This window comes from Zea mays, chromosome 2 (genome assembly GCF_902167145.1).
Source record: "Zea mays cultivar B73 chromosome 2, Zm-B73-REFERENCE-NAM-5.0, whole genome shotgun sequence".
Lineage (NCBI taxonomy): Eukaryota > Viridiplantae > Streptophyta > Magnoliopsida > Poales > Poaceae > Zea > Zea mays.
In genome coordinates this window covers 162,612,330-162,624,446 of record NC_050097.1, presented here as the reverse complement: position 1 = coordinate 162,624,446, position 12,117 = coordinate 162,612,330, and positions in this window count along the sequence as shown.

The window sequence follows — 12,117 nt, the reverse complement described above, 5'->3', positions numbered from 1 at the left end:
TGAGATTCCAGGTACCAACTTGCTCTTCAAGTGACACGTGTCCTCAGTGCTAAACGTAGCAATACAGACAAACATAGTATAGGCAAAATTAACATCACACCAAACATAAGAATAGGTGGCGTAATAATAATCTACGCGTTGTTACAAGATCGTGGGTTCGAGAACCACTAAATTCGGAGTTACGGTTATGAAGTTATGGTTTTATAAAGATTTAAGTGTTAGACACAAAAGAAATTAAGTGCATAAATTGTACCCATGGTTCATAATAAAATAAGGTTACCAGATGATAAACAATATTATTATGAATTTATATCAACTGGAATAAATTAATTCAGAGCTAATATGAATTAAATATGAATTAAATAAGATTCTAGGTTTATTTTTATGCTAAAAATCCTTTTTCTAAATAAATTCTAAATTCCTCATGACTGCTGGACTGGGGACACCATTCCTTAAGAGACTAGGGGCTAACTTGAAAGATTTACGCAGACTCAGAAATCCCCGAGTTGGACGGCGGGTTAATTCCGTAAAACTACAGGGGCTCTTTAGTAAAACATACCCACGAAGGGGTATGATCAAATCTGGGCCGCACAATCGCAAATGGACGATGCGGAATAGACCCGATTCACTCCGAACCGGTACCCAACGTGGGGCATCCGATTAAAATCCTGCGGCTAGGGTTTCATGAGGATGGGATCTAATCTCGGTCATCGAACTACCATCCTACGGCTCAGATTTATTTGACGAAGGGGTACGCTACACACGATCATGGCCGTCCAACACGGGATCGACGGCGCACAAACGATTTTCTCTACTCTAATCTTGGCCGACCACGTATGGATCCACGGTCCACAAACGTTCTTCTACCCTCAGACAAAACCCAGGCGGTGGCGCATAGCTCACGGTTGCAGAAAGCACCGGCGAGCCCGTCGGTTCTTCGCTATAGGGCCCCACGACCATCCCTAGATCGTCTACTCATAGCATACAGTTACGCGAATCATATAGGCGCGGTCTTACCGGACGTCGTGCAGTAGAGGATCCCAATCACGGTGAGGGGTGGAGCAATGGTGTTGGGCAACGTCGGCGAGGAATTCTGACGCCTCCGAATACCAAGGTTGCCCAGGAAGAGCACCACTCCGCGCGGAGCACCCCGCCATCACGTTCCTTGACACCTAAAGAATCTCCACGTTCCTTCGATGACCCTCGACTGACGATGCATACACAGGTCCTCGGTAGCGGCGTTCTGCACTCTGCTTGATCCCTCTGCTTCCTCGCGGTGGATTTGGCTGGGTGCCATGCGCGGTGAAGTAGAAGAGGAGGTCGCGGTCACCATTTATAGCGGCCCAGATCAAGGTTTTGTGAGGGAGTCCGGATGGGAGGGCGGAGAGATCGGATCTTGCCCTGGTTTCGTGCAACAGGTGAACCGAATCCGCTGAAGACGACGAGTCAGCGATCCGGCCCCACCTGGCGGCGACAGTAGCACAGTGGAAGCGCGGAGTCTAATTGGGCTACGCGGAGGTGGTTTCGCCCGCGCGCTTGCGTAGCTGAGCACGTTCGGTTACAGGGGAGAAGAAGTAGTTGACCGGAGGGCCCCACGCACCAGCGCCAGCAGGTGGATTTGGCGTGCGCGATGTCCAGATGACGGTTGGGGCCCACGCGTCGGTACAACAGGTTTGGCGGCTGCAGCGGAGCCGACGGCGCTGATGGGTCTAGGGTTTAGGTTAGTTGGGCTGTGACGGGGTAGGAAGTTGGGCCGACAAAAGAATTGGCCCAAAGCGCAGGTAATGTTCCTTTTCTTTATTCTTTTTCTTTTCTGTTTTTATTTCCAATTGAATTATCTTTTAAATTTGAGTTTGAATTTTCTATCTCAAATAAAATGCACAATTGGAATCCAGCATGATGAAATATTCATTATATATATATTTATATATATATATATATTTATATATGTTTTTTATTCATTCATTTATTATTCTACATGAGCAATTGCGTTTGAATATATAGCACACATGTAATCATTTTAAGAAAATAGTTTATATTGTATGATCTCTTTAAAAAAATGTTCTCACATTAATACTTATAATATTAAATAAAGGCTAATGTATATAAGAATATTTTTATAGAACTTTTATTTAAGGAGATGTGACTTCAAATGTTATGGGATTTCCAAAGAAGTAAGAAAAAAATTCTAATTCAAAATCTTTGAAACTTTTTTACTATATTCTCAAAATGAGATTTAGGGTGTTACAGGTCACCATGCACGATGAGGACACTAGCGGAGGACGACATCTTCAAGAACAAGTACATGTAGTGTGCAATGTTTGATGAACCGGTATAGGGCCGGCCTACCAATAATGGCATTGAAGGGGATATTAACCTCTTCCACATTGAACTAGAAGTTCTCGATGCAGAATTTTTCCTCGCTCCTGAACGTGACCGGGAGTGCTATGCTCCTAAGGGGGTACACTGGTTGAGGGCGCACTCTAGAGATTGGGCGAGATGGTCCTAGTTTAGACTCTAAGATCTGGAGCTGCTTGAACGCAGCGTAGCTGATGACATTGAGGTTGCCCCCTCCATCGATTAGCACGTGACAGAGCCTCACATTGGCTATGACAGGGGCAGTGATGAGCAGCAGTACGCTGGCCCCCACCATGTTGTCGGGCTAGTCACATGCCCTGAAGGAGATGGTGGTGCTCCATCACTTCTAATGGGGCGCCACCTTCGAGACCCCAGGGTTCACCGAGAGCACCTCCTAGTGAAGAGACTTCACATCCCTCTAGAAGGTCAGCTCCTAGCTCTCAATGTATATCACGTACAACTTCTTGCGGTGGTCGTCATCGCCGGATGACATTTAGGACCTGCTCGAGGGATTGGTACCTAAGCTCCCTCTTGCCTGTGGCAGTGTCACCGTCGTCGGCCTTCTTTTTGCCAGGTCGGTTTGGGGCAGCGAGCCATCCTTGGAGGCCTACTTGCGCCGCTCGTTGACGCACTTCAAGAGCTTCTAGGTCTTATGGCACTCCAAGGTGTCGTGGTGGCTGGTGGGATGAATCGGGCATGACCCACTGTTGCCACCCTACTGGCGTGGATGTTTGCCATGCGCACCCTAACCCCCACCCGTAGCTATGGTGACCGGAGCACCATATAGTGGATTCTCGCCATCGTGGTTCTTCTTCTTCTTGGTACCCTGAGCAGTAGCACTTGAGCCACCTATTTGGGTAGTCTTGGCCTGTGGGGTCGAGTGCCATCCATGTCCCTTGGTAGCCTTGGTGCACTTGTCGGCTAGAGAAAAGAGTGAGGTGACGCTTTCTACATCGTGTGTCGCTAGCTTCTCAAGCATTTTCTCATCACGTACCCCCTGTCGGAAAGCAGTGATGATATATGCATTGGAGATACGAGGTATGGTTCCCCATACCTTGGTTCCCCATACTTCATGGAGGTGGGCCTCCATTCCTTGTTGCTGGTAAGCACTAGCAAAGTCCACGGTGAACTGCACGTAGAGCTCTTCATAGGAATAGATTGATCCCGGGGTGAGATTCATTTGTCAAGTTTGGGTTGGCTCGATCAAGGCTACATGGAAGTAGCTTGCTATGACAGTGCCATTTTCGCTAGCCACCATGATAGCGGTGACGTAGACCTACAAGAACTCCAACGGGTTAGATGTATTGTCGTACTTCTATGGCAGGTTTGGCCGAAACTTGGACGGACAGGGCACGGTGCAGAGATGATCCGCAAGTGCAGCACAGCCTACTCCAACCATAGGGACATGGACTCTGTCATTTCCTAGAGATGGTGGTGCTGCCGCAACGAAGTCAGCATTGAGGTTTTAGCCCTCGATGTTTTGCTAGCACTCACACGCCCTTTCCATGGAGACGCGGGCACCCTCACCCACACGTCTGTGGTCGAGCTCTATTCACAAGTCCTCAGTTTGTGTGCCCCTCACAAAGGGTGAGCGCTCAAAGGCCGACACCTCGCGCTAACGTGGTGGAAGAACCTCGAGTGTTGCTCGGCCAAGCGATGGATGTGCCCCAGTCCGTGTTGAACCAAAGGCAGTCTAGGTCGGGTTGAGGAGGCAGTTTATGTCTTCACACCACTATCTCATCGCCTCGGGCAAGGCTGCAGAGTGTGGGGGTTGCGGAGCAACTCCCTAGCCATCAACAGCGCCCCACTAGGGGTGCCCTACGAGGAGGCTCTAGATGCCAGCTCTAGTGTATGCTGCGGTGCAACGGGCGCAACAGCACATGGAGCAGGGCGGGGAGCGACCCGAGGCACAAATGACGCCACTACCTCCCCAATCTAGACATCGTCAGAGGAGGATTCGAGGTGCTCGACAATCCAAACCATCATGTCAAGCGGAAAAATAGATGAAAATCTAAGCTAACAACCCCCTACCTTGCACACCAAATATCAAAGGTAATCACCAACCGGGTGGCAGAATGCACTCGCCTAATCCTAAGAATGAGAGGGCTACCTAGGGTTTACCTATGGAGACACAAGAACACAAGAAACAAGGTTTAGAGTGGTTCAGGACGCAGGAGCGTAATACGTTGTAGGATCTAGGACACCGGCTAGAGGGGTGGTGAATAGACAGTTTTGACTAAAATAAAATACACTAGAGAAATTTAATCAAAACAACAAGAGATACAAATTTCCTAGCCTTGGTATGTCAACAAAACATAATGAGCAATTTATGCTAACACTAAAAAAGATAGATAATACACAAATTACTAACTACTTGCAAGTAATGAGTAAAAGGTGAAAGAATTGCACCAAAATATATCTCGTGGTATCGATGGTTTGCTGATCACCCCTAATCCATGTTGAGGTGGAATTCAAGCTCTCACTTGCTCCTCTATCAAGACACGGCTTGATCTTTGAGCCAAGTGGACAAGAACTCACTCAATACCTCGATTCCACTAGCGTCGTCTTTGCCGCTCCGGCGAGGTGGGCGCGAACCCCTCACAATCAACACCGCAGCTCCTCTACAATCTTCACGGAGAGCTCGACGGAGACAACACATGAGTCGTATAGGAGGCAGCAACCTCCAAGAGTAACAAGTCGATGACACTTGCTCGATGTACCACCTAGTTCCTCAAAAGATCACAAAGGATGCAAATGCACTAGAACCTCTCAATCACTCACTAGAATGCGATCTCAAGCAACGAGTGTGAGAGTTTTAGTTAGAGAATCACAAATAAGCTCAATGTATGCTAGGAGTGGCCAAGATAACCCTCACACACGAGCTCCACTTCTATTTATAGCCCACAACTCAAACCTTGTCGTTATGTGCAACTAGCACAACTTCTGCGCATGCGAACGGTCCACACCCCATGACCGGACGGTCCGCCATACCAGTAACGGCTATAAAGACCGTTTGAAACTTGTCAATGCTGTCAGAAAAAGTCAAGCCCAGACGGTCCGCCCTCCTGGGCTGGACGGTTTGGGACCGATCAACTTGGAATACCAGAGCACTCGCCAGTTAAAACAACCCGAGCGGATGGACCACTTACCGTTCGGCTAAAAACCCCGGACGGTCCATAGTGCAAGGACTCAAAAACACTGTCCCTGCCCAAACTCAATTTGGCTTATGCGGACGGTCTGGCCTCCTGGCCCGGACGGTCCGCGAAGGGAGACAGAGACATGGCGCTAGCAAACTTCCCTAGCAGAGTCACGGACGGTCCGGCCTCCTGGCCTGGACGGTCCGCCGACCATAGAGTGGTTATTTTGCGCTTTTTCAAAAGATTTTGTATTTTGAAAAACAAAGCGTTGTTAGCCCTCATGCAAATGCAACAGTTTATGCTCTACGAGGCACTAAGCTTTACACCAATCAAGTTCATTGACCCCTCTTAATAGTATGACTGTTTATCCTATTAATCCGGTTAATTTCTTCTCTAAACACCTGCTGACCGGCAAAAACAAAACCTATATTTTACCTTTGCCTTCACTTGATCTACGATCAATGGTTATAAGTCTCAAAGACTTTATAGTTCCTTGTGGTCCAATCCTGCATTCTTATTTCTCCAAGAATTGTTAGTCCACAATCAGTTGTCATTAATTACCAAAACACCACTTAGGGGCCTAGATTATTCACATACGCTATGTCCACTGTGAGTTGTATCGCTAAGGGTGTAGTTGAACTTGTCCCTTGTAGCATGTGTGCCCTCCCTTTGATAGTCCTAGGGGCATGTACAAGGTAGCTAAGCCCTGACAAGTGGATCCAGGCAATCTGGTATTAAATATATACTACATGGAGCAGTAAGTGCAATGGCGTACAGAGATCTCTTCTTCGGTCGTCGTGCATGAAAGGGAAATAGGGTCAAACCTTTTCCTAAATGATTTTGGTGGTTGAAATGCCCAACATAAATAATTGGACTAACTAGTTTGCTCTAGATTATATAATCTACAGGTGCCAATGGTTCAATACAAACTAATAAAAAGATCTAAGTTAGGGTTCAAAAAAAGGAGCAAAAGAAACCGAAGAGAACCCTGGTCTGGCGCACCGGACTGTCCGGTGTGCCACCGGACAGTGTCCGGTGCCCTAGGGACCGTACAGGCTGAACTCTTCACCTTCGGGTTTCTGGACAGCCGCTCCGCTACAATTCACCGGACTGTCCGGTGTGCCAGCGGAGCAATGGCTCCAGCGCAACGGTCGACTGCAACAGACACCTGCAAAAGCGCTACAGTGCGTGGATAGTTCGCGTAGAGCAGAGCAGCGCCAGAAGGCACACCGGACAGTGAATAGTGCCTGTCCGGTGCGGCACCGGACTGTCCGGTGCCCCAAGCTGTCAGAGCTGCAACGGTTGAAACCGTCAGAACCCTAATGGTTGGGTGACGTGGCTGGCGCACCAGACAGTGTCCGGTGCACCCATCGACAGCAGCCCTCCCTAATGGTTGTTTTGGTGGTTGGGGCTATAAATACCCCCCCCCCCAACCACCACAATTCAAGGCATCCAAGTTTCCAGCATATTGCATTCAATACAAGAGTTCTAGACTTCACTCCAAAACACAAACAAGAGATCAAATCCTCTCCAAAGTCCAAAACCACTCCAAACACTTAGTGAATTGTGAGAGAAAGATTTTCGTGTTCATTTGAGTTCTTGTCGCTTGGATCGCTTTCTTCTTCCTCTTTCTTGTTCTCAAGACACTTGTAATCAAAGCAAGAGACACCAAGTTGTGGTGGTCTTTGTGAGGGGTCCAAGTGACCCGTTTGATTAAGGAGAAAGCTCACTCGGTCTAGGTGACCGTTTGAGAGACGGAAAGGGTTGAAAGAGACCCAGTCTTTGTGACCACCTCAACGAGGACTAGGTTTGCAAGAACCGAACCTCGGTAAAACAAATCACTGTGTCATCCGCTTCATTTGCCTTGATTTGTTTTTTACCCTCTCTTTCAGACTCGGTTTTATTTCTAACGCTAACCCCGGCTTGTAGTTGTGTTTAAAGTTTGTAAATTTCAGTTTCCGCCTATTCACCACCACCCCCTCTAGGCGACTTTCAGTGCAGATAACCTGGCTAGGCGTGTCTTGTGCTCTAATCGTCGCCTTTGTGTCTACCATGGAGTGTACCTGGTCTGTTGATGCATGTAGGGGTTAGGCATGATGACGTGCGCGAGAGTTAATGTGATGGGAGTGCGCGTGCTGCCCGAGCCAACGACTGCTCATGATGGTGCCACCCTCACGCATAGTGCCAAGACACAACTGCATGTCACATGTCAGACGGCACACTAGGCAAGCCATGTGTGAAGTACTGTCGTGCAATTGTCTGCCTCGATAACGCGCGGTGCAGTCATTCACGCCTGTGCCGTCTGACAATAGCTTGTGCATGCCCTATGTGCGGCAGGGCATGCCTCGGCCGCTAGCATTAAATGCAGGCAGCGAGCTTGCTTCTAGCTGAAGGTTTTTGACACGTCCCACAAGCCACGTGGAGGCACCGGACCTCCTAGTGGAGAGTGAGGACCAAGAGTGAATACTAGCCTAAAGACTTGGGTCCCACCTGCAAGGGGTTTGGATGCTAGATGAAGGGGCCCAGGACCCAAATGTGGGGGCTAGACAACGTACGTGGAGGAATAGGACCCACCCATGGGGTCTAGACTATATGTATGAGGGTCCAGGACCCACCTGAGGGGGTCCAGACCCGATGGTGTAGCTCCTGGGCATCCCCCTTTATTGACACGTGGCACCACCGGACCTACTCTTGAGCCATGAGAGGGTCTCGAGGCCAGCGATCCTACGAGAGGGGTCTGGTCCTATGGACCCGGCCGCTCAGCTCCTCAGTGCGCGGTTATAGCTGACCACGCGAGCCTTTGTCTTGATATAGTAGAAGTGGGTACCCCAGTTATGGGGTACCACAGTATTGCTCCCCAACCACTTGTTATTCATTTCATAGAGCTTGCAAGACCCCTTTGCATATTGATGTGATTAGCAAATCATAATCATGTGTTTAGATCCTCATTAATGCAAGAGACAGCCACTTAGAGCACACGCCACTCGCATTAGACTCATCATGGTCAAGTGAAAGTCTAGAGCTTTTTACTCTTGGTGATCGGCATTACCTAGATGGCTTGGTGGCATTTGGAGTGTGGTGATCACCACGGAGGACTTATTGGTGACCTGGCTCGACGTTGTACGCAGTTGTGAGCGATTCATCGCCCTAGAGAGGCGAAGAATCAGCTCATAGTGAGCACTTATTCCTTGCGAGTACTAACGGGGGCAATACCCTTGCTCGGGTGCTCCAACAAGGACTAGTGCAGACTGCTAACTCTTGATACCTTGGGAAAAACTGAGGAGTCGTTTAAACCCTTTGCTTTATTTTCCGCATTTCATTTGAGCAAATTACTTTTGAGCACTTACATTCTTGGTGTATGCCATGATTTCTTAGGGTTGTTGTAGAGTACTTAGCTTCATTTGATCTAGCTAGTTTGTTGGGTGAAGTTGGGCTTGTGATTAGGGTTTAATCTTTTGTAAGAATTTTAGAAAAGCCCAATTCACCCCCCCCCCCCTCCTCTTGGGCATCGTGATCCTTTCAGTATTCATCGAACCTGTCAAGTGTGCCACCAGACATGGCACCCAGAGACTATGCTTTCAAAAACTCACTAGCTATGTGTACCAGACTTGTTGGGTGCGTCATCGGTGGCACACTGAGCCTCTACATAATAACGACTAATTTAGCAAAAACTAGCTGTTGGTATGACATTGACATATCGAGTGCACTAGACATGTCTGGTGCACATGAAAATTTTGGGTGTACAGTAATGGCTAGTTTGGCCCTTTGTGGCTATATATACCCCCTCATATCCGCTCTACTTGGTGTCTTGCCTCCTCCAACTGATAGAACAACCTTGTGAGAGCTAGGGAGACATATTGCATAGTGAGGTAATTAGAGAAGCAATAATCTTGTGATTAGCAACCTCATTAGTGCATAGAGAGCCACTTTTGTGCATGCACCACTCATAGGCTTGTTAGAGTCTAGTACTTGTTACATTTGGTGATTTACATCACCTAGATGGCTCAGTGCCAATTGAAGTGCAGTGATCACCCGGAGTGCTTATGGGTGGCCTAACTCAGACGTTGTACATGATTAGGAGCGGTTCACCATGCCAGAATGGCAAAGGGCCAACTCATAGTGAGCACTAAGTCCTTGCGCGGGTGCTCCAACAAGGACTAGTGGAGGTGCCGACTCTTCGATACCTCAGAAAAAATTCAGAGAAGTCATCTTCTCTCTTGCTTTACTTTCTGCACTTGCTTTGAGCAATTTATTCTGAGCATTTACATTTCAAGTATTTTTCATGGAAGCATAGGGTTTGTTTCTAGTGCACTTATCTATAATCTCATTAGACTTTAGGGTGAAAATTTGGCTTGTGCTTAGGACTTTATTATTGCAAGAAATTTTAATGAAGCTCAAGTCACCTTCCCCTCTTGGGAATCATGATTGTTTCAGAAAGAAAAGAGAATGTGGTTGCTAGTGTTTATTTTTTGTAGTTCATAGGATGCGAAGAGGATTGGACTAAGGCCCTGAGGATGCAACACCTCAAAAAGAAGACCTAAACGATGCGTAGAAGTCCAAGACTCAAGACCAAAATAAGCCCAAGAAAATAGTGAAGAAATCCAAGAAGTGGGCAGTCAGCCAGCGCTCTAGTGGCGCATCAGACATGTCTGGTGTTAGGGCCTTCCTCTTCCGAAGGTCCTCAAAAACATAATTAACCATTTCCTTTCAGCATAATGTAAGCTATTACAGGGAGCTTCGTCTCTCGGATGGAAGTTTTTCCCCCACGATGAAGGCATACGAGATGAAGATATGATCTAGAGATGATAAGAATAAACGCCGAAGTTATTGCCAAAGTAACAGCTTCGACTTATAATGGTGATGAAGACTAATGATGATGCTGGCCGAAAGGGAAAAAGTCTACTTAGTTCTTAATGATTTATATTATGATCATAAGTAAATGTCAGGGACATAAATGTACTTTTACCCGGGCTGCGTCCCATGCCTATAAATAGATGAACAGTAGCACCGTATTGTTCACACTGAATTGTAATCACTCTCGCGTCAACACCTTCGAGCAAGCTGAAGGTATCAATGTAATGTAAACTTTGTTAATATTCATGTGTATATTATCAAATATAAATTTGAATGAACCGATGAATTATATTATTTGTCCTTATGTATTCTTATTTATCCACAAAATCATGAAGGCATGTCCTTCATGACCTTCGTCAGATGATCATTGAATCCTAGAGGAGGCAATGCTTCGGAGGACGAAGGTCCTTAATGCTTAACAATTGTGTTGCCTTGTTCTTGGTTCGCAGCATTTGAGAACAAGTGACCAACATTGGTGCCCACCTCCTGTGAACTCACTTCCACAACCTTCAGCAAGCGTTCACCTTCATCATGCCGCCGAAAAAGGCAACAGCGTCAGGGGCTGCCCTGCAGCCACTGGACACCAATCAAGAGATACTCTCACTGAGAGAAGCTAGGAGCCAGAAAAAGAAGGCTACCAACCCAACACCACCGGAAGAGGAGTTGGACCAGGAAATCAGAGACCTAGAAGATATACATCAGCAAGTAGAGGAAAATGGGAAGATGCTTCGGCTAGCCGAACTTCAGAGGAAGATCGATGAAGCCGCTGAAGAAATGTGCCACATCACACAGGATGATCAAGGACGAGGGCCTCAACACAAAGAGCTTCGTTAATAAAGTCCAACCAACGATGATGGATGGTATGATAACCTTTACAATGGTAACTTTGCTTTTGATGATGCTTCTCCCTAGAAGCAGAGTTGCAGGCTACCCCGTGGCCGCCACAACTCCCCATGTATGACGGACATTTCGACCCGAAGCAATTCCACATGAGCTACGAAGCAACCATATCAGCATATGGTGGCAACACTGCTGTCATGGCAAAGTCATTCATCATGGCAGTCGAAAGTGTGGCTCAAACTTGGTATTCTTCTCTTCGGTCGGGAACAATCAAATCATGGCAGAAGCTGAAGTATATGCTAGTCACCAGCTTCTAGGGCTCCTAGACGAAGCCAGTAACTGCTCAAGCTCTATTCCAATGCACGCAAGACCATGAGGAGTACTTGCAGGCATACGCCCGAAGGTTCTTGCAACTTAGAGCCCAGGCACCAATGGTTCCTAATGAGATCGTCATCGAAGCCATGATTAAGGGGCTCCGACCAGGACCGACAGCACAATATTTTTCAAGGAAGCCACCACAAACCCAGGAGAAGCTTCTCCAGAAGATGGATGAGTATATCCGAGCTGACAATGATTTTTGCTACAGAAGGGAGGAAGCTTACAGGTATTCTGAGATGACTAGGGGCTTTGGAGGAAGACTCCACCACAGGCATGTCAGAACAATCCATAATCCCAACACAAATGATGATAGGGCAAATCACACCCAGAGCAGCCAGCGAAGCTCACAATCTTTGGGAATGCAACAAACTTCCTACATGCCACCAGCCCCAAGAGGAAGAGGGGGAGAAGCTTCGGAGGAAGGTTTGGCACTTAGCCCAAGAGATTGTTCTGCTTATTTTGTGGGGAGGATAAGGGACACACAACAAGGATGTGCCAAGTCACAATCCAAAAGCAGAAGAAAATCGCTGAAGCCGAAGCATGGCAGAAT